At 44.2% G+C, this 26,958-nt stretch overlaps 2 long non-coding RNA genes across 8 annotated transcripts; one reads left to right on the top strand and one right to left on the bottom strand.

Annotated features, from left to right (window-relative positions):
- Nucleotides 1-958: 958 nt before the first annotated feature.
- LOC135193161 (uncharacterized) lies at nt 959-10,374 on the bottom strand. Of its 7 annotated transcripts, none has more exons than XR_010309118.1 (6): nt 9,617-10,374; nt 9,279-9,422; nt 8,891-9,048; nt 8,038-8,156; nt 3,573-3,613; nt 959-2,815 (listed from the first exon to the last, which is right to left on the bottom strand). It is a non-coding gene; the product is annotated as an uncharacterized LOC135193161 (long non-coding RNA). The 7 variants fall into 7 exon arrangements; XR_010309119.1 differs by having other exon boundaries at nt 3,573-3,616; XR_010309115.1 differs by having other exon boundaries at nt 7,978-8,156.
- Nucleotides 10,375-10,596: 222 nt separating this feature from the next.
- On the top strand, nt 10,597-26,630 carry LOC135193162 (uncharacterized). The gene is made up of 2 exons (XR_010309120.1): nt 10,597-11,094; nt 26,221-26,630. It is a non-coding gene; the product is annotated as an uncharacterized LOC135193162 (long non-coding RNA).
- The last annotated feature ends 328 nt before the right edge of the window (nt 26,631-26,958 follow it).

Raw genomic sequence — 26,958 nt, forward strand, 5'->3', positions numbered from 1 at the left:
ACAAACTGAGGGCACAGTACTCCCAAGCAGGTGGTGAAGCACAACAGCCTTGCAAGAGAGATCTGGGAGTAAAGGACTAATCCCAAAGAGGAAGGCAAAGGCTGGTCAGTACTTCTTGCCTTGCTCCACAGAGTAAGAGAAGAGGATAACACTTCCAGATGCTGCCTTTTGAGAAGGGAAGGGAAGGAAAAGAAAATAGAGCAAAGGACATTGTGCAGCTGTAGGAAAATACAAAGCACCCTTTTTAGTACAAAATTAATTATGCTAGGGGAAAGATTCTGATTAAATCTGATTTTTAAAACATATTCCTAGCCTAAAAAAAATAATTCAGTGGTAAAGCAAAGGTAAAGAGTAAGCAAGCTCACACAGGGCATTACATTAAGTGGAATAAACCCTTGTAAATGTGCAGTAGGGATTAATTGCACTTTGGCAGAGATGGACTAGATGACCTACCCTCACAGTTCTGGATGTAGCTAATAGCCTGAATAAGTCATCTTAAAAATGCAGTTGGGAAACTTAGTGTTGAAAAGATTCACAGCAGAAATGGCTGTGTTCTTCTGCATGACAATAAGAAAAGGGACAAGGGGTGAATTAAGGACATGACACTGGGTTTGCGTTTTAACATCCTGAATTTTGTCAGAGTATGATATAACTTAAACATTCCTAAGAGGCATGGCAATTTTGTTGACTGTGGGTTATGTATCTGCTTTTTGCCTTCCCTTTTCTCTTAAGTAGGAGAGGGAAATACCTCACAACAGATTATTAAATCTTAAATGGCTGATGCAACTTGGCAATGGGTGGTTTTACAGGGAATAATGCACAGAATTAAATATATTTGGTGTGGTTATACCACAATTACTTATTCAGGTAATAATGTATTTTATACAAAGCAACCAACCAAACAAACAAACAAAGAAAAAAAAAAAAACCAACCCAAAACAAAAAAACAACCCCAGTCTTTATTCAAACATTATTTATTTACCTTAAGAGACTGAAAAAAGCCTCTCAGGGAAATATATATTTAGACATCTCCCAAAAAATGGCTTACTTACCCAGTTCAATACATTAAATGTGGAGATTAGATGATTCACCTGACAGACATCAAGGCCTCCTCTGGAACTGTTTAATTCTGATAAGCTAATGTGCCTTTCATGCCTGCTTACTAGGGGAAAATTACTATATTTGCACAATATCTTGTAATGACTCTAAAGAGGTGTTTAAATATCACAAGCATTTTCAAACCCCTACACAAAAAGCAAACAAACACAAAGACAGTTGATATTATCTTTATAAGACAGTATATTCAGCTATGCTGGCACTTTGATTCAAGGGTGATGAACGTTTACATCTCTGAGACATCTGTTGTCTTCAGACAGGCAGTCATTTTGTCTTCAGTCTGGAGCAGACAGTGGAGAGTTTATGAGGAAAACACGCTTTAAAATGTAATCAAGTCCTTTCTTGGTTAGGGTATTCTGACTGAAAGTGCATGGGTGCTATTCACATAAAGAAAAGCAACCTTGCTGCTAAAGACAGAATTGTTTATATAGGAACAATGCTACGTCCAGGCTTGGAAAAGTCATGTTAAGTGTGATACCTAGAAGGAAAGGAAAATCAATGTCTTTGTTTAGCATGAGAAGCTAGATTATTCCTACAACCAGAGCCCATATTTTTCAGAGATGGCTGTATTTCTTCTATTATAAAGTCAGATTTTTTCCCCCTAGCCCTCTTGAGTTTAGTTAAGATTGAAACAAAAAAAATTAAGCATGATAGTCTTTTCTTGTGCAAAAGAGAGCCTATCATGCCATGTAGCCAGCCCAAGTTTCACCCCTTAGACCTTATGTCACCCACCAAACATGAATTGGCTTTCAAGATTGGAACTGAACATTTTTGGTAACAGAATGGCATGGCATGCCACATTCTGATGGGCTGAGCCAGATGCATGCACAGTGAAGCAGGAAAAGTTTTATATGAACAGCTCCTCAGAGGACAAGAGCTCATAGCAATTTATCATTAGTATCTGTTCTGGCCAGCAGCAAACAATTAATTCCAACGGCCTGAGCACCTCCAGTAGGAAGGCCAGAAGTCTTAGAGTATCTGAGTGCAAGATTGTGAAGCCTGGTTTTGGAAGAATATGAGATACTTTGTTAAGTAGCAACAGGGTGTCAATTTGCATAAGAGACTGACGATAATATTGGCGCTGTCACTTTCTGGAAATGCCAAACCATTTTTAGAATTCTAAGTGGAAACTATTCAATTTTTATTGAGCACGTTATGGGATATTCAGAGTACAGGCTGGAAGCAGAAAGCAGTAGGAGAATTGGAGGAGTACACAGAGAGGGAGCTAAAATAAAAAAATAAGATTAACAAAACAAACCAAAGTAAGGATGCAAGTGATACGTTGCTATAAAATTTTCTACTCAACAAGGCTCCTCATGTGGGAACCCTAAGGGAAGAACTTCAAATAAACCATTTCACACACTGGAAGAACAGCAGCGGTGGTATGGGAAAAGACAGTTTTTCAGGCCAAGTCAAAACACAGTGGAAATGGGATAAAATAAAATGCTATAGTAGCCTTGGCTTTATGACTACTTCAGGCAGAAGTTTTACTCCACAAGAGCTCTTAATGACTCTGCTCACACAAGCTTGCATGGCCTTCTCTTCCAGTGCACTTCCTCTCCATGTACGCTCTTCATCTTCTTCCTCTGCCTCTGTCTCAGTCTATGCAACCACCTTCAGCAGCATCACGGATGTCCTCTCTCAAACTTCTCAGTGCTGATGGCTGGACTCTTCAGTTCCATTTTTGCCACCATCATCACTGTAGATGTCCAAACACCAAATGTCAAGGGAAAAAATAGTCCTTACATTGAATGATGTTTTTCAGTCATGTAATCATAGTATTTTGCTCTTATAAAATATAACACTTCTCATTCGAAGAACTCTGAACTTCTAAATGATCACTTAATTAAGTCACAAAATGTTCCTGTGATCTAGGAAAGTATTGAAATGAGTAAACTGGTATAGATGAGTAAAGTCATTAGTCAAGATGACTAACAGAGATGAGAAATATACTAATAGAGGGTAGTTGCAGTAGAAGAAAATGAGCTTCAAATGGGTTAGCAGAGTGATTTTTACAGAATATTACTGACCACCTACACTCTTTCATAGCAAGCAGGAGCTATGACTGCTGAGGAATGTCTAAAAACTAGTCTGTGTCTGACTTACATAGGGACACTGATAGGGAATGACATTTCTGAAACAAAACTGTGCATGCGGCATAGGAACACAGGGCTGACTGGATTGCCTGAGCTACTGAGTCCACTCACCTACATGGACAACCACAGAAATTATGCTCAGTCTAGGAGTCCCTACAGACCACAAACTACTCACCACCCAACTCCAATATCAATTGTTATTACAGATGTTACTGGGCCAGAAGTCTCTCCTAGGTGGGTCTCACCATTGCCTGGCTCCAGGGGATGATACTGAGATCACTCTCCTGTGTGGACATATTTACTGAGGCTATGTGGGCAGACAGCATCTTGACCAAGACAACCATGGTGCTATTAACTCACCCCATACTTTGATCTCCTTGCATGCTGGGACCCATCAGCACCTTCTCCAGAAGCAACATGAGAAAGGAGGAGAGATGGTATCACTTATTTCCCCCATCAAGTAGTGAGGGTAGCAAAGGGCTGATGGATGTGGAGTAATGCTTAGGTAAGATTGACAACTATTTCCTCCTGCTTCATACACATAACCAGCACCCACCTGTTTTCCTCCCACCCAGAGATATTTTTGAAAGCTTCTTCTAGCAAATTTCTGCACCAAAATTAAACCCATCTAGCAGTCAGCCTTACTGCTTTGCAACAACGTCAGCTGTGTGTCATGACAACAGATGATAGAAATGCTGCTATTCAGGCTTCAGGGTGCGTGTTTCATTTCTTTTCTTTTTCTTTTTTCTCTTTTATTTTTCTTTTTTTTTTCTCTCTCTCTCTCTCTCTCTTTTTTTTTAATAGCTTTAAAAAGAACTCTGAACAAAAGTGCTTGCTTCATGATGCATCTCTGAGCTAAGGCACACAGGGCAGGTATACCTGCCCACATTCCAGGGGGCAAAAATAGGCAGAGTGGGTGAGATTTCCTGTGGTGCTGTGGGGGCTGAGGAAGAAATACTCTGAGGAGAAAAACAGATAACAAGAAAGGGAAAATGGAGAGGAAGTAGAGGCAGAAGCAGAAGTATTCCCAACTTCCCTCCACACCAAGGCCCTACAGGTTTCCTTTGCAGGTCTTCAGCAGCTTGGTGGCCAGTACCCTGAGCACAGTTGTCCTTTTCGTGTCCTCTGCCCTAAAGCAGGCCAGCTGTCCTGGCCTTGGGCATTCTTTGGCAGATCTCAGTGTGAGCTGCCAGAAGGACCCTACCATACCCTGCCTGCCTTCTCCTCAACCACAGTGCTGACCCAGGAGTGTAGAGGCTGCTTGGAGAGAGATCTCAGTGGAACCTGACAGCTTACAGCATCTACCAGCTGATCAGAGATGGATCCTATGCAGTGGAGGAGACAACTTCATGCCCACCACAACTTCCTTGAATTAACGTGTAGCACAAGTGCCACAAGCCACTTAGGAAAGGTGAGTGCTAGTTTAGGATCAGCAAAGCCACAATCAGGCTTTCACTTCATGACCACCTGTCCTCATAAATCTTACTTGTGGACCAACAGATCAGGAAACCCAAGGTTAGGTGGAGCTTCTGTTTTTCCATCACTGGTTTTATAAGAATGGGCCATCACATATAGCAGTAAAACTGAAAAATAGGACAGCTGGTGTAGATTAGTAGGTTCTTGGTGTTAGATGTTTCATTTGCCCCATGCTAGGTAAGCAGAAGTATTGACTGGCTTTCTTTGGAACAAAACCTGTTCTGGAAGTTCAATGTCAGCAGTGTAAGGGAGCCTGAGACAGGCAACTTTAAACACTGTGAGAGCCTCCTCCCATGTAACAGCATTATTTCCACAAAATACAGTTATCCCAGGACAGACCTGAAAATGCTTCTTTGTGCTCTACTGCTGAACAAAATATTTCATCTATATGATCTTTTTTTAAAATTTTTGTGCACTGCTTGGTCCTCAAGTTGAAAAGAAGGAAAGAAAGGAAGGAAAGGGAGGAAAGGGAGGAAAGGGAGGGAAGGGAGGGAAGGGAGGAAGGGAGGAAGGGAGGAAGGGAGGAAGGGAGGAAGGGAGGAAGGGAGGAAGGGAGGAAGGAAGGAAGGAAGGAAGGAAGGAAGGAAGGAAGGAAGGAAGGAAGGAAGGAAGGAAGGAAGGAAGGAAGGAAGGAAGGAAGGAAGGAAGGAAGGAAGGAAGGAAGGAAGGAAGGAAGGAAGGAAGGAAGGAAGGAAGGAAGGAAGGAAGGGAGGGAGGGAGGGAGAGAGGGAGAGAGGGAGAGAGGGAGAAAGAGAGAGAAAGAGAGAGAGAGAGAGAGAGAGAGAGAGAGAGAGAGAGAGAGAGAGAAAGAGAAAGAAAGAAAGAAAGAAAGAAAGAAAGAAAGAAAGAAAGAAAGAAAGAAAGAAAGAAAGAAAGAAAGAAAGAAAGAAAGAAAGAAAGAAAGAAAGAAAGAAAGAGAAAGAAAGAAAGAAAGAAAGAAAGAAAGAAAGAAAGAAAGAAAGAAAGAAAGAAAGAAAGAAAGAAAGAAAGAAAGAAAGAAAGAAAGAAAGAAAGAAAGAAAGAAAGAAAGAAAGAAAGAAAGAAAGAAAGAAAGAAAGAGAAAGGAAGGAAGGAAGGAAGAAAGGAAGGAAGGAAGGAAGGAAGGAAGAAAGAAAGAAAGGAAGAAAGAGGGAAGAAACAAACCTAGTGTCTCAGTTACTTTTGGCATCAGGCTATGCAGGGTCAGTCAGAAGCTTAGAGAAGGGCATCTCCAGCTGAAATCGCTGCAGTTCACAGCTCACACTTCAGTAATCATCACAGTTGTTTCTGTTTCATAGCATTATGAAAGACCAGAAGCAACCCCTGAGTGAAGCAAGAATTTAAATACGTTTTTTCAGGCCCTTCCCCTTTAGAAAATCACGTGTGTGTGTGCCTGATACTAAGAGCTCTTTCTGAATATAAATGCTTCCTTTAATCAGGGCTGCACAAGTATCACAAGCTTAGATCAAGGAGCTGATCTGTCCAAACGAGACATTAGAGGCATGATGAAATGCTGCAGATCTTCACTTTAATGAAATTTAGTTATGAAACCCTTTAATAAAGCTGCAGTGAGTATATTTACATTCCCAACAGAGAAAAGCTCTCTCCTGAAAAAGGAAAAAATTACCACAATTAATAATATCCTGATATTCTTCATAATGCCAGTAGATTGCAAGTTTCTGTTGAGCTGTTCATCATCTTGAATTTCCATGCATCTTTTTTATTTCACATACACACCCGCTGGGGCATTTTAAGGACTAAAATTCATTGCTCTGTATTAAAAATAGCAAATGAATCTCATGATTTCTTTTGTATCTCCCCAGTTCATTCAGTATACAAAAGACAAAATCAGTGGCATCCTGCCCGAGGAATTTTTATTTTGTTGGGATATTTTTTTATAGCACTGCAGAATTTTGGCTTTACTCTTGAAACTGTGGTGTGATACACTAATACATTTTCACACTACAAGTTTTCGCATCATTTGCATTTTGCTGTGTTAATCCTGGATGTTTAATATCAAGCAAAAGAGTACCCCATTGATCTCCCTCTCCAGCATCTCCCCTGTATCTGTGCATTTCTTCTCCATTGACTAAAGTCTGAGCTGAAATACTGGTTCTACCCTTTGAGGAGAGCTAGGACCACAGACCCAGTGTGACTGTTGTATAATTGGTCTGCTTTCTATTCTAGAGAAGCACTGTGGTATTACCTTTCCTTCCACCTTTTAGCACTTCCACAGTTGCCCACAATTTTCAGATAGTTACACAAGGCAGAAAAGTATTCCAGAAACACTGTCATTAGCACTGAAGGATGTGTATCACCCAGATGACCCATATATGCCCAGATTTCCTGTATCTTGTTTCATCCTTTTTTGTCTTCTTCCCCCCACATAACATTTTTTAGTAGGTTATTCATGTTTGTGTTTACTCTTTGCTCCCCCCCCCTCAATTCTCTTTGTTTATTATTTTTGTTCAGATGAATGCAAAAGCATATTCAGTGTTTCAAACATGCTAATTGTCTGTTAATTTAATCTCTATCTCAATTTATTATCAGAGGGACTTTCTAACGAGTGCTGCTACCTCCCCAGCCTAATAATACAATCTCTTCCGTTTGTTCTCGTGTACCTCATGAAGGTAATTCACTTCACTTTGAATGTCCTCTTTTCTCTGAAACCATTGGCTGTCTAATTGCTCAATCTCCTTCATTTCACGACTGCCATTCAGAAGCTTGAGTTATGTGGTTTTTATTATTCCTGATCCTCAATGTCAAGACTTTGCATTTTTTGATAGAATACTCCTGAGTGCAACTTTTTGGACATGTTTTACTATTTGTTTTAGTTTTAAAGCAGAACAGAAAATACAGAGGGTAGACGTATTCTTTCTTTCACATTTTTGGGGCCATTTCTGCTGGGATTTTTAACTCAAAGGTCTCTTCTCCAGGAAAGCAACGCAGATGTTTTGCAACTGTTTTCACAGTTACAAGCCCCTGACAAGCTGTACACAGTATGTGTCTTGTACTGCAAACACTATAGACGTACCTTTACTTACAACCAGTCCCAAAGGAATGAGTAGGACTATATAACCCAGTAAACAAATCTTTGAAATTCCATATGTATTTATCCTTTTAGCAAGCCAATTACAATAAAAACAATATAAATACTTGGTGTATCTTGTGGTGGAATTTGCAACTATTTAGGGTTTATTGCTTTGATTTCAACACCTGAACTTATGGCTCATGTAGCTAAAAGACATGTTTAAACTCTAACTAAATGCTTATGAATTTGGGAAAAAAAGGATGCCTAATGTGAACTTACCCTGAATTTATTTTGAGTGCACTTCACATACAGTATTTCATTGGATCCCACCCAATGTACCTGAAGAGCAGTCATCTTTGGAAGAAAACCTCTTGACTTTTTTCCTTCCTTTAGAAAGCAGACATTTTCAGTTCACTTCCACTCCCTCTTTCCTGCCGCTGAAGCAATGTTTGTTCCCTCTATAAAATGGAGACAAAAAAGGCAATTATATGAGTCATCAGAAAAGCGCAATAGCAGTAGATGGTCACTGACAGTGATCAGCCTAAATTGCCTACTGATTCCCTGCTGATCCCTTGCAGACTCTGGCATCTATGGGACAACTGGGACTTGTCTGGGGAGCAGCCCTAGTGCCCACAAGGCAATAGGCAAAACCAGTTATATATGGCAGCTAAATTTGGATCCCCAAAACATTTTATAACAAATATTGTAGTCTATTGCCTCAGCTGATTGCCAAGCATCAAAAGCTAGTAGCAGAGAACAGAGATATTCCCTTCTAAGCACAATCACAGAACCACAGAGTCGTAAGGCTTGGGAGGGACCTCTAGAGATCATTCCCTGCTAGTAGTTTCACCTAGAGCAGGCTGCACAAGATTATGTTGGGTTTTGAATATCTGTAAAGAAAGATCCTCCACCCAGCTCTCCAGACTGTCCATTTCTCCCTGAATGGCAGCACAGCCTTCCAAATTGTCAGCCACACCTTCCAGTTTTGTATCATTAGAGGATTTGCTGAGCGTACACTCTGTCCATTCATCCAGGTGGTTGATTAAGATACTGAGTAGGACTGGACCTAGTACTGACCTTTAAATAACACCACTAGCCATGGGCCTCCAAGGAATCTATGCACCACTGATCACAACCCTCTGAATTCTCAGCCTCACAGTCCACTCATCTAACCCACACTTCCTAAGCTTACCTATGAGGATGGTATGGGAAACAGTGTCAAAATTCTTGAAGGTGAGACAGACAACATCCACTTCTTTCCTCTCACCTACTCAGCTGGTCACACCATAGTGGAAGGTTATCAGATTGACCAAGCATGACTTCCTTTTGATGAATCCACGCTGGCCATTTCTCATACAATAAAAGAGGACAGCCTAGTTAGTCATGAATACACCTTCAGATGTTAAAAGAGATGTCATGCTGCTTCATAAAAATGCATTCTATTGGCCCTAAGTTGATCCTTCAATCAACCTGCCATCAAATAGCTTAACTATCCTGTTTCCATCTCATAGATAAAAAGAAAGAAGAGATGCATGTATCCCAATACATTCAGTTTTGTTGCATGAAGAAAAAAGTATTACCAGAAGAGAGGTAGGTAAGCAGAACAGGAAGAGAAAATTCAGTCTGCTTGAGATTTTACTATGCGGAAAACCTCTTACTTCTTCAGCACTTCCGTACTGCCATCTGAATTTTAGCTTCACAACACCATGCAGTTGAGCATCTGGCTATAGGTGGAATAAAAAGAGGTTCAGACAGACATCGTCAACGCGTTACATGAAAATAAGAAAGCCTAAACGATACTAAACAATGCAAGGAAATTACTGAAATTAAACAGGACTGGGAAATGCTCCCCTTTAATCACATGGCAATATGAAAGAAATTCACCAGATCTCAGCAGCTTACACTCAAGAAAACTCACCATTCACTGACGTGTTCTGGAATTTTAGTCATTTTTTTTTCATCCCGTGTTTTAAAACAGGGCGAAGGGAGAGGCGTGACATTGCCCGGATAGCGATGCTGAAGCACTCTTTTAGGTTCCTAACCAAAAATTAAGCACAGAGGTCGCGGCAAATTAACAGTATTACACGGCCGTATGAAGCCGTGGAAGGGAACTTCGCGGCAGAGAGCCGCGGCAGAGGCAGAGGGCGGCGGCTGACACCCCTCAGAGCCTTCATTGCGGGGAGCTGCGGAGCAGAGCCGGGACAGCCCGGAGCCACCGCCCGCCGACATATGGCCGAGGAGCGCCCTCTGACGGGGAAGGGGAGAATCGCCGGGGACGCAGCCGAGCGGCAGGGAACAAGAGGCTTCGCGGGGCCTCTGCTGGCTGCTGCCGCTGCTGCTGCCGGGCCAAGCTTTGCCCCTTGGCTTTGCCCGTAGGCCCGCAGGACCGCTTGCAGAAGAACCCACAAGGCCACCCCTAATCCCTGTCTGTGACGTTCAGGGAAGGTGGGAGAGTGCTCGTAAAGGGCAAGATTTATCAGCGTGCTCTGATCTAAGGATTTTGGCTGCATCTCATCTCCTCGAGAAGCTCCGGCCACGGCTGTGCACCCTCAGCCAAGAACATTTTGTTTCCACGTCTCACATGCTTCTCTCTTTTCTCCGCTGCCTTGTGGTCCCAGAGGACAATGCTGTCTTGGGGGATCGCAAAGCGTCTGGTGGATTCTCCGTCGGTTGGATTCCAATCCGTGGGTGGAGAGTGAAAGGAAAAAAGCACTGGACTCAGCAGGATCTAGGCAGCAGGGATAAGGGTTGGCTCCGGGTGACACAGACAGCAGCCAGGCTCAGTGCAGATGGCCTGCCAGTGGCCTCAAGGTCTTATAAAGAGGACCTTTTGGAAGAAAGACAGTCCTGGCATTTCCCCAGCTATGAGAGACAAATGCTTCAGTGGAAAAGAAGGAAAAGGGGAAATTAAAAAAAAAAAAAAAAAAAAAAAGGAAGGAGAGAGAGAGGGAGAGAGAGAGAAAGGGAAAATAAAAGGAGACATATAGTGTATACATATAGTGTAAAGGGACTGGTCAGACGTTTTAGTCAAAATTCCTGTGAGTAGTGAAGGGTCCAGGGACAGTCACCTCCTGGTGCTGTCCCACACCCCTCATTCCCTATAGGAGCCGTTTGCTTCTTGCAGGCTGATGTTACCTTCATATGCAGGGTTCAGTAAGGCCTCACCTTACACAGGGCAGAACCACCTGGCAGTTTCTTTTAGCCAGCAGAGGTTAGCAATCATCCATTTTGGTGACGTGTCACCATCCGTTGCTTAAAGTCCCCAAGCCCACAGTGGCATTTTGGCCATGCACCAAGCTGCGCAGCTCCAAATTCGTGTTTCCTGGAGACACTGCACTCACCAGAATCATCCCCAGTGGGTCTGCCTGTACTGAAAGAAGAGACAAGAGGGAGGAGGTAAGGGTTGAACCTGTGTCTCTATCTCACTGTATCAGCTAGATTCAGTGCTGTTATGTGCAAAGGCCAGTAAAGGGAAGGGCAAAGGCAGAGATTTGTGCCGCACTCTGCTCATTCACTGTCCTCTATTCGTCCTCCACCTGCAGCTCATACCACAGGGTGGAATGTCAGGCTTCTGTGGGCACTAGTGGTCTGAGAAAAGCAGTTTTCATCCCATTTTGTGGGTGTAAGTGGGAGAGCCTGTAGAACAAAAGCTGTTATTAATTCCCAACTGCAGAAAGGAGGTTGCAGCTGTTTTGAGAGGTTTCCCTGCAAGCTATGCAGATATGCTCAGAATTTTAATGGTTGTTTACCAGCTAAAATGTGCCATCAAAAGAGCAAGTAGTTTCCAAGCAAACAAGGTGTGAACATCACTTCATCCTGGAAATAAACCTCCTCTTTCTTGTGAGTACTTTTCTGGGTGAGCAGACACTTTTTTATTTGATTGTTTCAGTTTTCAGCTGTTCTTTTTTTAATTCATCCTCTCCCATCTAAGAAAAAAACGATTTCTTGAAATATGCAATGCATTTTTAGGCGTGCAAAAAGCCTTTGCAGAGGGGGAAAAAAAAAACCAAAACGCTGTCAAACATTCAGTCTGTGTGGTCTCTAAATCACTGAAAGAAAAGGGTACCCCAGAAAACACTGGTCTGCAGTTAAAGTAGCACATGCATAAAGCCAGCATCTGACCAAAGTGTCTAGCAAACCCGGGAGAAAAACACAGCACACAAAAGATTAAAGAAGGAGAAAATGAAGAGGCTTTGTTATATTCTGAGGAATGACAAGACATATGGCAGGCTTTTATCTCCTATTTTCTGCCCTAGCCATAAACTTCAAGATGATTACTGTTGCTAAGAAAATAACATGTCTTTAGCCAAAATCTCCAATGCGCATTATTTATTTCAAGAATTAAGTCTCTGCAGTCATGCTTGTGCCTTATGGCAGGGTATAACTCTAAATTCTGTTTCTGTGACATTAACATATGCGGTTTCTCTACAACATGTGTATCGTACATATGTGAAAAGAGCTCTTAGATAGATACAAATAGACAAAGTTTTTCTCCACTTCAGTGCATTTGAAGTCGAAGCTCTCTTTTCTTTATTCCAACAGACTGTGAAGTGTCTTACCAGCAGAGTATTTACAGCTGAAACAACAGTCCCAAATATCACTGCACTTGGAGGATGGGAAAGATCCCTTAGTATCCACCATCTAGCCAAACGGTTATGAGAACTCTGTGTTTAGAGAGGGCTATGACTGAACAACAGAAAAAACAAGATAGTTATGTGATGTGGTAAATGATGGCCAGGAAATTACTAGGAATTTAATATAACATTGAGGCAGTGCTAAAGAGAGGGTTGGACAGCCTACTGCTATTCCATCAGGTCATCCAACTGAAAATATGAGTGAGGAAATTAAGTTGTTCATCTTTCACTAAGACAGAAAGGAGAAGTAATCTGGACAGCCTAACCATTAAATCTAAGTTAAGTCATCACATAAACAAAAAAAAAAAAAAGTGGGTAATATTTCAAGGAATTTCTTTTTAATGACTGTAACAGTTCAAGTTACTATGAGATATTTTTGTGTAACATAATAGAATCCCACTAAAGAGACGATTTTTGACCTCTGGTAATGGAGACATCAAGGATCACTGTGTGTTGTGTGTTTCTATTACAGGAGTCCAAAAGGTAGATTAGAGAGATCCCTTTCACCCGTATAGACAAGAATTTATTCTCTCTTAATAAGTCATAACCTTCATATTTGTGTAATGATGGTGAAAAGTGAATTTCTATTTTGTGGTAACTGATTTACAACAACTAATTTCTAAGACAGCATATGACTGCGGACATGGGCTGTTAGAGATGGTTAAATACTTTTTTTAAGAAATATCACACCTGCTTATTCCTTACAAATCTTCTTCGGCTCTGCACTTGATCCTACAGCATACCACAATCGTTTTGGGTTGTTTTTTTTTAAAGGATGGGAAATCAGGGCAGTGATAGACATGATAAAGTTAATGACACAGTCAAAAATTACCAGAGATATCAACTGAATAAGCCAAGGGAAGAAATCAGCTCTCACTGCCTAGAGTTTCCTGATTGAGGGAGTTGGTGCTCTCCAATATTTTAGAAGCATTAAATAGGATTTAGCTATATTGTCCCTTGACCTCCAGTCTTTGTTACTCATGCTGGCTTTCATGGACATGATCTCAAAAAAATGCAGGCACTTTGATTTACTATGAGACAGTATCAAAAAAACATTTACACTATCTGAATATAACCTGATTTAATATTGCCACAAGATTTTACCAATGCCTGCTTGTATGTGCGGGCAGATAATGAAATCATAGAATAGCTTGTGTCTGAAAAGACCTTCAACGATCATTTAGTCCAAAATCCCTGCCATGAAAAGGGATAGCTTTAATCAGATCAGGCTTCTGAGAGCTCTGTCCAGCCTGACCTTGAATGTTTCCAGAGACAGGGCATCCACCACCACTCTCAGTGAAGCACTTGTTGCAGTGTCTAATCATTCATATATAGTTTGACTCTACAGTCCTTTATTTTAAAGCCCTCTTGTCCTATCACAACAGGCTCCACTAAAAGGATTTTCCCCATTTTTCTTATAAGTGACTTGTAAGTATTGAAAGACCACAATAAGGTCTCACAGAGCCTTCTCTTCCTTAAGCTGAACAGCTCCAACTCTGTCAGCTTTTCCAGACAGAATTTCCATCCCCCTGATCATTTTGTGTCCCTCCTCTGCACCCATTCCAGTAAGTGTATGGCTTTCCCATACTAGAGGAGCAGGATACAGTTACTCCAGGTCCAGTCTCACCACAGCAGGGCAGAGCAGCAGAATTTCCTGCATGTTCGTTTTGATGCATCCAAGGATGTGACTGGCTTCCCATGCTGTGAGCTCCTGTCCCACTTTTCTTCCACTGAAATCCACAAATCTTTCTCAGCAGGATCGCTTTCAATCCTTTTATCTCCCCAGCCTGTAATGATACTGGGGATTGTGTTGACCCAGGTGCCAGGCATTGCACTCAGTCTTGCTGAACTTCTTGAGTTTCACATGCGCCCAGTTCTCAAACTTGTACAGGTACCTCTTGATAGCATCCCATTCCTCAGGTATGACAACCACACCATTCAGCTTGATGTCATCTACAAACTTGCTGAGGGTGCATTCAATCCCAAAATCAGTACTGATCCCAGTACAGACTCCTGAGGGGGAACCAGTCATGACTGATCTCTTTCTGGACATTGAACTATTGGCCATCATCTGTATACAACCATCCAACCAACTCCTCTTCCACTGAAAAACCTACCCATAAAGTCTGCATCTCTCCATATTTGTGGGCATCCACAAATCTGCAAGTGCTGAGGGAGCTGGCTAAAGTCACTGATAGGCCAGCTTTGTGAGAGTCTAAATCATCTCTCCCTTGTTCATCAACAAAGATAAAGATTACCTTTGTTATCCTCCCAGACTCAGGGATGCAAATCAACAGAAATACAGCACCTTTATGGACTTCCTGGACCTCAGTCTGATTTGGATGCCCAAGATGTGCACACCTTACATCAGCTACCTCAAAGAGAAAAAGCTTGTGTGTATTCGGGCTATGGTCAGGTAAGCAGAACAGAGAGGGGATGGAGGCCTTCACCAGTGCCACCACCAGACCCTGCAAATGCATGAATACACAGGAAGATTTCCTGGGGAGCTGCACCTGGACACTGATCTAAAAAACTGTATAAAAAGACATGAGCAATGCCTGCCAAGAGGAACACCTCCAGAAGAGCACCTCTGCCAGAGCTCCTGACAAATTCCATAGAAGAACATTCCTGGGTCATGCATCCATCTCTCCTCCCCCATCTTCAGCTGATGGCAATATAATCTGTCATGGAGGGCCTGTAGGCCTGAAAAGAGGCTTGCTTAAGCCATGCCTTGCCTGGACATAGAATCAACCAGGTTGGAAGAGACCTCCAAGATCATCGAGTCCAACCTATCACCCAGCCCTAGCCAGTCAACTAGACCATGGCACTAAGTGCCTCATCCAGTCTTTTCTTGAAGACCCCCAGGGACAGTGCCTCCACCACCTCCCTGGGCAGCCCATTCCAATGGGAAATCACTCCCTCTGTGAAGAACTTCTTCCTAACATCCAGCCTATACCTACCCTGGCACAACTTGAGACTGTGTCCCCTTGTTTTATTGCTGGTTACCTGGGAGAAGAGGCCAACCCCCACCTGGCTACAATGCCCCTTCAGGTAGTTGTAGACAGTAATAAGATCACCCCTGAGCCTCCTCTTCTCCAGGCTAAACAGGCCCAGTTCCCTCAACCTCTCCTCATAGGATTTGTGTTCCAGGCCCCTCACCAGCTTCGTTGCCCTTCTCTGGACATGTTCCAGCACCTCAACATCTTTCTTGAATTGAGGGGCCCAGAACTGGACACAGTACTCAAGGTGTGGCCTGACCAGTGCTGAGTACAGGGGAAGAATAACCTCCCTTGTCCTACTGGCCACACTGTTCCTGATGCAGGCCAGGATGCCATTGGCTCTCTTGGCCACCTGGGCACACTGATGGCTCATCTTCAGCTTACTATCTATCAGTACCCCCAGGTCCCTTTCCTCCTGGCTGCTCTCCAGCCACTCAGTCCCCAGCCTGTAGCACTGCTTGGGGTTATTGTGGCCGAAGTGCAGAACCCTGCACTTGGCCTTGTTCAATCTCATCCCATTGGCCTCTGCCCACCCATCCAGCCTGTCCAGGTCCCTCTGCAGGGCTCTCCTACCTTCCAACAGATCAACACCTGCTCCTAGCTTGGTGTCATCTGCAAACTGACTGATGCTGGACTCAATGCCCTCGTCCAGATCATCAATAAAGATGTTGAACAGGACTGGGCCCAGCACTGATCCTTGGGGAACACCACTGGTGACTGGCTGCCAACTGGATGTGGCAACATTCACCACCACTCTCTGAGCTCTGCCATCCAGCCAGTTCTTGATCCAGCACAGAGTGAATCTGTCCAAACCATGAGCTGCCAGCTTGGCTAGGAGCTTGTTGTGGCAGACAGTGTCAAAGGCTTTGCTGAAGTCCAAGTAGACTACATCCACAGCCTCCCCCACATTCACCAGGCGGGTAACCTGATCATAAAAGGAGATCAGGTTGGTGAGGCAGGACCTGCCCTTCCTAAACCCATGCTGGCTGGGCCTGATCTCTTGGCTATCCTGTAGGTGCTTTGTGATGGCACCCAAGATGACCTGTTCCATGACCTTGCCTGGCACTGAGGTCAGGCTCACAGGTCTGTAGTTTCCTGGCTCCTCCTTACGACCCTTCTTGTGTATGGGAATCACATTGGCCAGCTTCCAGTCTTCAGGGACCTCTCCAGTGAGCCAGGACTGCTGATAAATGATGGAGAGTGGCTTGGCCAGCTCAGCTGCCAGCTCTCTCAGCACCCTAGGGTGGATCCCATCCGGTCCCATGGACTTGTGAGGATCCAAGTGACTTAGCAGATCCCTTACTGCTTCCTCATGGATTAGAGGGGGACTGTACTGGTCCCTGACTCCATCCACCACTTCAGGAGTCCAGCTGTCCTGGAGACAACCTGTCCCACTCTTGAAGATTGAGGCAAAGAAGGTGTTAAGCACCTCTGCCTTTTCCTCATCCTTTGTCACTATGTTCCCCTCTCTATCTAGTAAGGACTGGAGGTTGTCCTTGGCCCTTCTCTTGCCATTCATATATTTAAAGAAGCACTTTTTATTTTCCTTGGCAGCCGTGGCCAGCCTGAGCTCCAAGTGGGCTTTTGCCTCTCTAATTTTTCCTCTACAAGACCTAGCAACCTCCTTGAACTTCTCCTGGGACACGTCCCCTCTTTTCCAAAGGTGATACACTCTCTTTTTAATCTTTAATTCCTTCAGCAGCTCCCTGCCCATCCAGCCTGGATGCCTCCCTCATCGGCTCATCTTCCGGCTCAGTGGCACTGCCTGCTCCTGTGCCTTCAGGAGTTCTTTCTTGAAGTAGGTCCAACCTTCCTGGACCCCTTTGTTTCTAAGGGCTATTTCCCAAGGAACTTTCTGAATTAGTTCCTTAAATAGGCTGAAGTCTGCCCTTCGGAAGTCCAGTGTGGAGGTTCTGTTGATGCCCCTCCTGGTTTCTCCATGGATTGAAAACTCTATAATTTCATGGTCACTGGACCCCAGGCAGCCTCCAACCACCACATCCCCTACCAGCCCCTCTCTATTTGTGAGCAGCAGGTCAAGCAGGGCTGCCCCCCTGGTAGGCTCATGTAACAGCTGGGATAGGAAGTTGTCTTCCACACACTGCAGAAACCTTCTAGACTGCTTCTTCTCTGCAGTGTTTAAGTCCCAGCAGATGTCTGGTAGGTTAAAGTCGCCCACCAGAACAAGGGCAGGTGATCTTGAGGCAGCCTCCAGTTGCTTAAAGAGTAATAAATCAACCTCTTCTTCCTGGTTGGGTGGTCTGTAACAGACTCCAACCAGGATATCAGCCTTGTTGGCCTTCGCCTTAAGTCTCACCCATAATGACTCAACTTGAACATCTTTGATTTCTACCTCCACGACATCCAGAGCATCCCTAATATACCGAGCCACTCCCCCGCCCTTTCTCCCTTGCCTGTCTCTCCTGAAGAGTCTGTAGCCATTGATTACAGCACACCAATCATGTGAGCTATCCCACCACGTTTCAGTGATGGCGACAATATCATCGTTTTCCTCCAGCACCAGAGCTTCCAGCTCCTCTTGTTTGTTACCCATACTGCGTGCATTAGTGTACATGCACTTCAGCTGGGCTGCTGCTTTTACTCCTAGCTCTAGCCTACCATCCTCAATTCCCTTTGATTTATCTCTGGTGCTGTCATGTTTAACCCCCTCCCCCTTCCATTCTAGTTTAAAGCCCTCTCAACAAGCCCAGCCATCTTATGTGCCAGGGTCCTTCTCCCCTTCTGTGATAGTTGTGTCCCATCTGCTGATTGCAGACCTGTGGCAAGATGAAGTTCCCCAATATCAAAGAATCCAAAGTTATGTTGGATGCACCAACCTCTGAGCCACTTGTTCATCAAATATGCTTTCCTATTCTTCTCTGTATTCCAGCCTGTGACTAAGGGTATAGATGAAAAGATTACCTGTGCCCCTGTTCCCTCAACTGCTTTCCCCAGTGTCTTAAAGTCCCTTTTGATAGCTTTTAGCCCTCTGTTATTAATCTCATCATTCTCTGCCTGTATAACTAATAAGGGATAGTAATCAGTGGGCTGCACTACAGTAGGCAGCCTCCTGGTAACATCCCTGACCCAGGCTCCAGGGAGGCAGCAGAGCTCCCTGTGGAAGGGGTCTGGCCGGCATATGGGGCCCTCTGTTCCCTGCAGAAGGGAATCACCAATAACAATTACCCTCTTCTTTTTCTTCTGGGTACTTGTTCTGATGCGAGGGGGCAACTGATTTGTCTCAGTTGCCCTCCCAGCCGGTGATGCGTCTGCCTCCTCCAGGATCACCTCATCCTCAACCTCTAGTGCCCTATATCTGTTATGTAAGGGCAGCTGGGGATGTGAAGATGGCTGGAAGGGTTTCCCCTTGCCCCTTCTGGCAGGCACCTGCATCCATTCTTCTTGGTTGCTCTGTTCGTCTCCCTCTGGCAAGGGGGACTGCAGAGCATGTTGCTCTTTTGTACCTTCCCTTTCAGCCTTCAGTCGTTCCACCTCTCCCTTGAGTTCAGCCACCAGGTTAAGCAGACAATCAATCTGCTCACACCTAATGCAGCCATTGCCTGTGTCGAGTGCCAGGCTCCAGCACTCCTCACATCCAGACGTCTGGACGCCTGCACTCCTACAGGTGGGCTCTGTTTGGGTGCCCACAGTTTTACAAGTATTATACAGCTTGGACCTAGTTCGAACCATGTCTGCTATCCTGAAGGTCCGCTGCGAGTTGTTAGGTGTGGTGTTTTTTTTTTTTCTTCCCAGCGGCGCACGCTGCGCTGCGCTCAGCAGAGACAGCAGTGAGCTCCTCGTTTGAATGTGCCGCTCGCCAGGCACCGCCCTCTGACTCACCTCCCTGCGAGCACTTAGCGCCTGCTTGCCGCTCCCTGCCTCCCTCTGGGCTCCTCAGATCGAGAGAGCCTCAAGAAAAGAGGAGAAAAAAGGCTGCGAGAAAGCGCGTTTCAGCTGAGCTAGCCTGGGTCCTGCACTCTTGCCGAACCAGGCTGTGGCTTCGCCTCTGCCGCTCCTCGTTTAAATGTGCCGCTCGCCAGGCACCGCCCTCTGACTCACCTCCCTGCGAGTACTTAGCGCCTGCTTGCCGCTCCCTGCCTCCCTCTGGGCTCCTCAGATCGAGAGAGCCTCAAGAAAAGAGGAGAAAAAAGGCATGTTTTTCTGCCAGGACCCCTGGCTGTAAACAAGTTGTGTAATCCCCACACACCCAGCTCGTGTCTCCCTGGGTTAAACCCATGTAATCCCCATATTTGGGAAAGTCCAGGCAAGAGCTTCTGCCTATGATGGTAAGGTTTGGCTAACTGCCAACCTGAGTGGTCATTCTAGTGGCCAAAGGGACTATTAATCTCAGCTCATATTCAATAAATAGGGGTGCACAGGTAAACAACGTGCTCAGCCCAGCCCAGCTCAGCTCTGACCCTACCCACAGCTCAGCTCGGACCCTATTGCAGTGCCCTGCTGCTCTGACTCACCTGCACAGCTCAGACATAGCTCTGACCCTCACTTGCAGTGCTCAGCCACTCAGACTCCCCATGCTCGGATGCCATTGCATAGCTCAGATGCTCAGAGACTCAGACCTCATGCTTTGACTCATTCACAGCTTACCTGCCTGTGTACCTTTCTTGCAGAGCTCATTTAAGGCTGCATATAATATATAGGAGCCTATAGCCTCCTAAGCCAGCTGTGCACATCTGCACACTATTGCTATCAGGAACAGATCCTGCATTGCATTTACCTACGGAGCTCAGACTCCCAGCAGCTGCGCACACTTTGCATGCCTGCTGCCTACCATTGCCTGGTAAAAGCCACTGCCACTGAGATAACCAGGAAGCAGACTCTGGGTTGTCTGCACACACAGCCTGAGGCTGTGAACAACTATTCTCCTGCTCCTGAAGTCCTGCCAGCTGGTAATCCCTGGACACAGCATCCAGAAGAAGACAGCAGCACTGAAGGCAGAGATGTCACTCACCAGGAGAAAAGGTTAGAGAAAACCAATATTTCCCCACAAACATGGAAGATTTATCCTTTCCCCTCAAGCCAGGAGGATTCCAGCCTCAGTATCCATGGGCAGAGATACCCTGAAGTCTGGACATCAGGCACAGGCTGCGACACAGCCCCACAGGATGATTAATAATTGATAAGAATTGTGAGTAAAAGCTTTAATACCTCTGTAAATATCTGTTATCTCTGCCATAGAGCAGAAAGAGTTTCAGCCCACCCTGCTGGGCAAATAGCATAAAGATCCCAAATGGCCTTAAGCCATGGGGAAAACTCCTCTCTCTGTTTATAGTTTGAATGTTTGCTAGTTGATTAACAAATTCCCTGTACATATTTTATCCTAAATTGTTTTCATAACCATGTACTGAACTAAATATTAATATACAGTGGTTGGGGGGTGGCAAGAGTTCAAAATATTGAATTTAATAAATCTATATTTTTATATAAAATTTATATAATCCCAATTAATTTCTCCCCTCTGCCAAATAGGCATAGGTACTGAGAAATCCCCCTCCACAACATAATCCCTGCTCTTTTCCTTCCCTGCTTCTTCTCTTTTCATCTGTTGTTCCCTCTCTCTCCCTCTCTCTCTGTTTTGTTCAATTTTGTCCTTTAATAAATAATTTTGTGGTAATATATGATCTTGCTTGCACCTTAGTTTCACAACATGGAAATCTATGAGAACAGATCTTGCTCCTCTGGACAGAGATACTGTTTATCTCTGTTCTCTGGACCTTGACAACCTTACAACATCTTTGAAAAGTCCCAGAGAACAGGAGAGTTGCTTGAGGACTGGTGGAAATCCAAGTCACCCCAGTCTTCAAAAAAAGGGCAAGAAGAAGGACCCAAGAAACTGCAGGCCAGTTAGCCTCAACTGTATCCCTGCAAAAGTGATGGTAAGTATTTGTTCTTGGTGACATTGTCTCAAAGGCATATTGAGGAAGAGCAAATTATCAAGAGCAGTCAGCGTGGATTCACCAAGGGGAAGTCATGCTTGACCAATCTATTAGACTTTTATGATAGCATAACTGGATGCATAGATAAGGGGAGGGCAATGGTTTGATCTACCTTGACTTCAGAAAGGCTTTCAGGACTATGTCCCACAACACCCTCACGGCCAGGCTTAAGAAGTGAATATTGAATGACTGGACAGTGAGGTGGATTGAGAATCAGCAGAAGGACAGCACCCAGAACATTGTAGTGAGTGGGAAATAGTCTAGTTGGAGGCCTGAGGCTAGCAGAGTTCCCCAGGGATCAGTACTGGGTCCAGATCCATTCAACCAAGGACCCTGACAAAGGGAGAGAGTGTACCCTCAGCAAGTTTGTCAATGATGCAAAACAGGGAGAAGTGACTGAGACACCGGAAGGCTGTGCTGCCATTTGGTGGCATCTGGACAAGACTGGGCAGTTGGGTGAGGAGAAACCTAGTGAAATTCCACAAGAGCAATTGTAGAGTCCTGCACCTGGGAAATAACCACCACATGTATCAGTACAGTTCAGGGGCTGACCTCTGGGAGAGTAGCTCTGGGAAAAAGCACCTGGGAGTTCTGGTAAACAAGTTCACCATTAGTCAGCAGAGTGACATCATGGAGAAGAATACAATACTGTGGCATCCAGCAGCACCTTAAAAAGATTGTGGCCAGCAGGTCAAGAGAGGTTCTGCTCACCTTCCACTCTGCCCTGGTAAGGCTCTCTCTGGAACATTGCATTCAGTTCTGAAGGAAACTGCTGGAGAGAATCCACTGCTGAGCCACTAAGATGATATGGGGACATGCCGGTAGAGTAACATGGACTCCACACGATTAAATATGAATCCCACTGGAGATGTTTATTGTTCATTGTGACTCTGCTGATACAGTCTTAAGCATAGACCACACACCTACAAATTAGCATAATCTAGGCAAGTATGACCCAGTCTTTCACATACATCATGCCTTGTTTTTTCCCCTTAGCCAGATGTCCCACTATCTTTCATCCCCCATGGGAGGCATCCTGAAGCTGTGAGAATGAAGGTCAAATGCTTATACACTGCTGCTGTTATTCCCTCTCACACTGCATTCCCACAATACCCCTTTTCCATTGTACAGCAAAGGCAGCATTTCTCATCTATTGCAGAGCCCTTCACCAAAAAAGAACAAACTCAGCACTTGAGACATTACTACACAGAGGATCAACAAAACAACTGTTTCCATCTTTGCCAATGAGTATGTCTAGCCCTTGAGCTGAAAACAAAGGTCAATGGCAACTCTGCAGAGTTGTCTGTCTCACCAAAAAGGATCACTGAAAGCTTGTGAAATAACACTTGGTTATACACTAACCCAATTAAGCATGATTAAAGCTTGTGCAAAACTAACTCCTAGCATAGTGTCAGGATAATGCAGCTATCGTCCCATGCATGCACACTTCCCGTTGTTCGTTAATGCTTATGGGTTACAATGATATACATGCTTGATGTCAATAAATTTAGCAACACTCACAACCCAGGATACATTTCAATTTCTTGCCACAGTGTCTGCATAGCCATCTGAGCAAGACTTCTGCTCACTGCCAAAAGCAGGCTGGACACAGGCTGGCATCTGCCAAAGACCTGAAGGCACATAAACATATACAAACACATTCCTTCCCTATGCTAACACATCTATTTGCTTTTTCTAGGATAAATCTCTCTCCATGATTTATCTGGAGAATTATTCTTCTTTTTTTTTTTTTTCCTTTTTAAGTCAAGGTTGTTAAATTAGCATAAGCAGGTGCTAAGTATTACCTGTGCTGCAATATTACAGGCAATGCTTCTCTTGTAAAATGATTGCATATTGTGTGCTGTTACCTGTTTTAATGTCTAAGCACACAGCTGCATAGACGTGATGGTACCTTTTAATAGCTGCAGTGGCCTGTAGCAAGCCATCTTTTTGAAGTGTGACCTTGTTTTATGTATTTGCTATAGAAAGCTGGTACCTAATCTAGCATGCTGCAAGTGAAATCTCAGCATATGTGTGTGTGAAAACTGAATCCGATAATCTTTGCCATATTAACTTTGCCAGGGTATTGTAACAAAAACTGCTCCTCCTTTTTTTTCCTTCTTTTAATTTTTTTAAATCTTGACGTGATCCCTGTCCTAAAGCACTACCATTTATATAAAGAAAAAAAAATTGTAATATCCATATTCTGAACTCTTGACCTTATCTATGCTAGCAGTAGAAATCTGTGGGAAATTAAAAAATGTGCTAAAGTTAGACTATTGAATTGATACTGAAGAATAAAAGAGAGGAGGAAAAAAAGGTTTTGTAGTACATAACACACTTTGGAATACCATGGTATAAAAAAAAAATGTTTTCAGATCAGTCAACCTAAAAGAGAATTACTGATCTATAGACTTACAAATAATTACTGATCTATAGACTTATCCTATTAAAACTGCTCCAAATTTATTCCAGTTATAATATTCTAAGTATTAACCACTTACCATATTCTATCACAATTGCCAACTACTTATCATGCTTTATTATAATTACTCAAGATTTATCATAATTACTCATTATTTGTTATTCCTATTGTTCCTATACCTCTATTAATATCACCTATTACCATTGTGTTACTACTATTGTATATTCCCATTGCATTCCCCATACTTTTCCTTGTGAATCTTGTACATATCAAAACTGACTTATTCATTAACTTTTAAATGCTAAGATCTCTTACAAACAAAAGCTAAAGACATTATCAGGATTTTCACTCACACAATACTAAAACATTCACCACTAACATTCTTTACCACTAGAATATACCCGCCTGAATATGAGCCAGCAGTGTGCCCAGGTGGCCAAGAGAGCCAGTGGCATCCTGGCCTGCATCAGGAGTGGTGTGGCCAGCAGGAGCAGGGAGGTCATTCTGCCCCTGTACTCTGCACTGGTTAGACCACACCTTGAGTACTGTGTTCAGTTCTGGGCCCCCCAGTTTAGGAAGGACATTGAGATGCTTGAGCGTGTCCAGAGAAGGGTGACGAGGCTGGTGAGAGGCCTTGAGCACAGCCCTACGAGGAGAGGCTGAGGGAGCTGGGATTGTTTAGCCTGGAGAAGAGGAGGCTCAGGGGTGACCTTATTGCTGTCTCCAACTACCTGAGGGGTGGTTGTGGCCAGGGGGAGGTTGCTCTCTTCTCTTAGGTGGCCAGCACCAGAACGAGAGGACACAGCCTCAGGCTGCGCCAGGGGAGATTTAGGCTGGAGTTAAGGAGAAAGTTCTTCCTTGAGAGAGTCATTGGACACTGGAATGGGCTGCCCGGGGAGATGGTGGAGTCGCCATCCCTGGGGCTGTTCAAGGCAGGATTGGACATGGCACTTGGTGCCATGGTCTAGCCTTGAGCTCTGTGGTAAAGGGTTGGACTTGATGATCTGTGAGGTCTCTTCCAATCTTGGTGATGCTGTGATACTGTGTGATACTGTGATATATCTGCAACACTGCCAATTTGAGATTGAAACAGCTCCTGAAAAAAGTAAACACTGCAAAATGAAAGAGAGAGACAGAGCCCGGCCATGCTGGGCTGTGCCAGGAAGAGCAGCAGCCAGGTGTTGTTGGGGTGAGGGAGAGAGGGGGAAGCCAAACCACGCTGGGCTGAAACCTGTAAAGAAAATGAACAGAGAATCTGTTTCTTCACAAACTGAATTGAGGGGCAAACAGGCAGTTACTGTCACCCACTTTTTCAAAACTTTTAGGTCTTTAACAGTGAATTCTGTGATGTGATCTGAGATGGGGGGGTGTGGGGTGTGTGTGTGGATGGCAGCGCGATGGATGCTTCCCTTGTCACTGAAGTGGGGGTAGTTCCCGCTGTGGCATCAGCTTCTCCTACCTGGCCCGCAACCTCCCCCGGGCGATGCAGCACGATTCAGCAGATCTTCTTCCATTCGCCCAAATCCTCCATTCCCCATTGCAAGCAAAGAAATTTCACTAGGCAGGTGAGAGCGATCTGTAGCTGTAGATGCCTCAGGGGATGGTAATTGACTGTGTAGCATTTCTGTAACATCTAGCACATCATCAGCGACTTCCTTTGTATCTTGATCGCTCCTTGATTGCTTTAAGGAATCTAACACAAGCCTCCAGATTGTTGAACAGGAGGTCTCTGCCGGATCACCTCCTATGACTGCTTCAAAGAGCACATTTCCCATTTCTTTCCCAGTCCTTTCGTTAAAGGCAGATTGCGCATTTATTGCGATACCATTACTTTCACACAGAATTGGCAAAGTCCTTAGAGTTTGTGTTCTGCATTTTATACCTCTTTTTTCTAGTATCGTCCTAAGAATCATTAGTAGTCCTCAGAGGGTATAATCCTCATACTTTGACCCTCTCTTGGAGAGGATAAGCAAGAAGAGTTTCAATATGGCATCTTCTTTAGTTATGCGTTGTCCCATCTCACACACGCACCTCGTCCACTCACATCTCTCCTTGGGTGTCCATTGCAACAGACAACTTCTATCTTACTTCCTCTGTGCGTGCACTGCTGCCTGGTCACGGTCCTGCTGTGCTGGCTCTTAGGCGGGGGCCCTCACCAGCTGCAGTCTTCCCCTTTGCTGTGAATTCTCCTTCAGGATTACATCGTGGGTCACCACATGCTGGCAGGACAACATGGACTCCACACGATTCAATGTGAATCCCACTGGAGATGTTTATTGTTCATTATGACTCTGCTGATACAGTCTTGAGCATAGACCACACACCTACACATTAGCATAATCTAGGCAAGTATGACCCAGTCTCTTACAAACATCATGCCTTGTTTTCCCCTTAGCCAGATGTCCCACTATCTTTCATCCACCGTGGGAGGCATCCTGAAGCTGTGAGAATGAAGGTCAAATGCTTATACACTGCTTGCTGTAATTCCCTCTCACATTGCACTCCTACAGGGACAGGAGCCAGATTTTCTGAGAGAACCTGTGGACCTATGGGGGATTCATGATGAAGCAGTCTGATTCTGAAAGACCCATGAAAAAGAGTCATGTTGGAATAGCCCACGAAAAGTACCCACAATGGAGAAGCTCATGGAGAACTGTTTGCTGTGAGAGGGACTTCACAATGACGCAGCACACCAAAACTGCTCGACGCTGACCACAAACTCTATTTCTCATCCTCTTGTGTTTTTCAGGGTGGAGGAGGTAGAAAATTCAGGAATGAAGGAGTGAAGCAGCAAAGGAGCAAAGTTGAACCTATGGTGTGAACCTGAGAGTGCTCAGCATATGTTTCTAGTCTTAGATTAGCCAAGTCATCAATTTGAAACAGGAACAGACCAAATAAACATGACAAAGTAGAAATAAAATCTTGTCCCTTGGAGATACTCTGTCATTTATTTAAGATAAACTTACTAGAACAACTGGCTCCTTAATACAGAACAGTAGTTGGGGCACTTCTATTAAGGGAAATTGATTTCAACAGAGATCATCCTGGAAAAAATAATACTTTCTAAAAGAAGCCATGTGGAACCACTTGTTATTCCCTTCTTTTCCTTTTCTGATCTGCTTCAGGGGAAAATATTTCAGGAGTACAATCTTAAACATAGCTTCCTTGAGGGTGCCTCCAACAGAATTTTTCAGGCAGTACTTCTGATTAAAGGATATGGTCTCATCAGGTTTACACAAATACCACAT

Source organism: Pogoniulus pusillus, chromosome Z (genome assembly GCF_015220805.1).
Source record: "Pogoniulus pusillus isolate bPogPus1 chromosome Z, bPogPus1.pri, whole genome shotgun sequence".
In the NCBI taxonomy this organism is placed as follows: Eukaryota; Metazoa; Chordata; class Aves; order Piciformes; family Lybiidae; genus Pogoniulus; species Pogoniulus pusillus.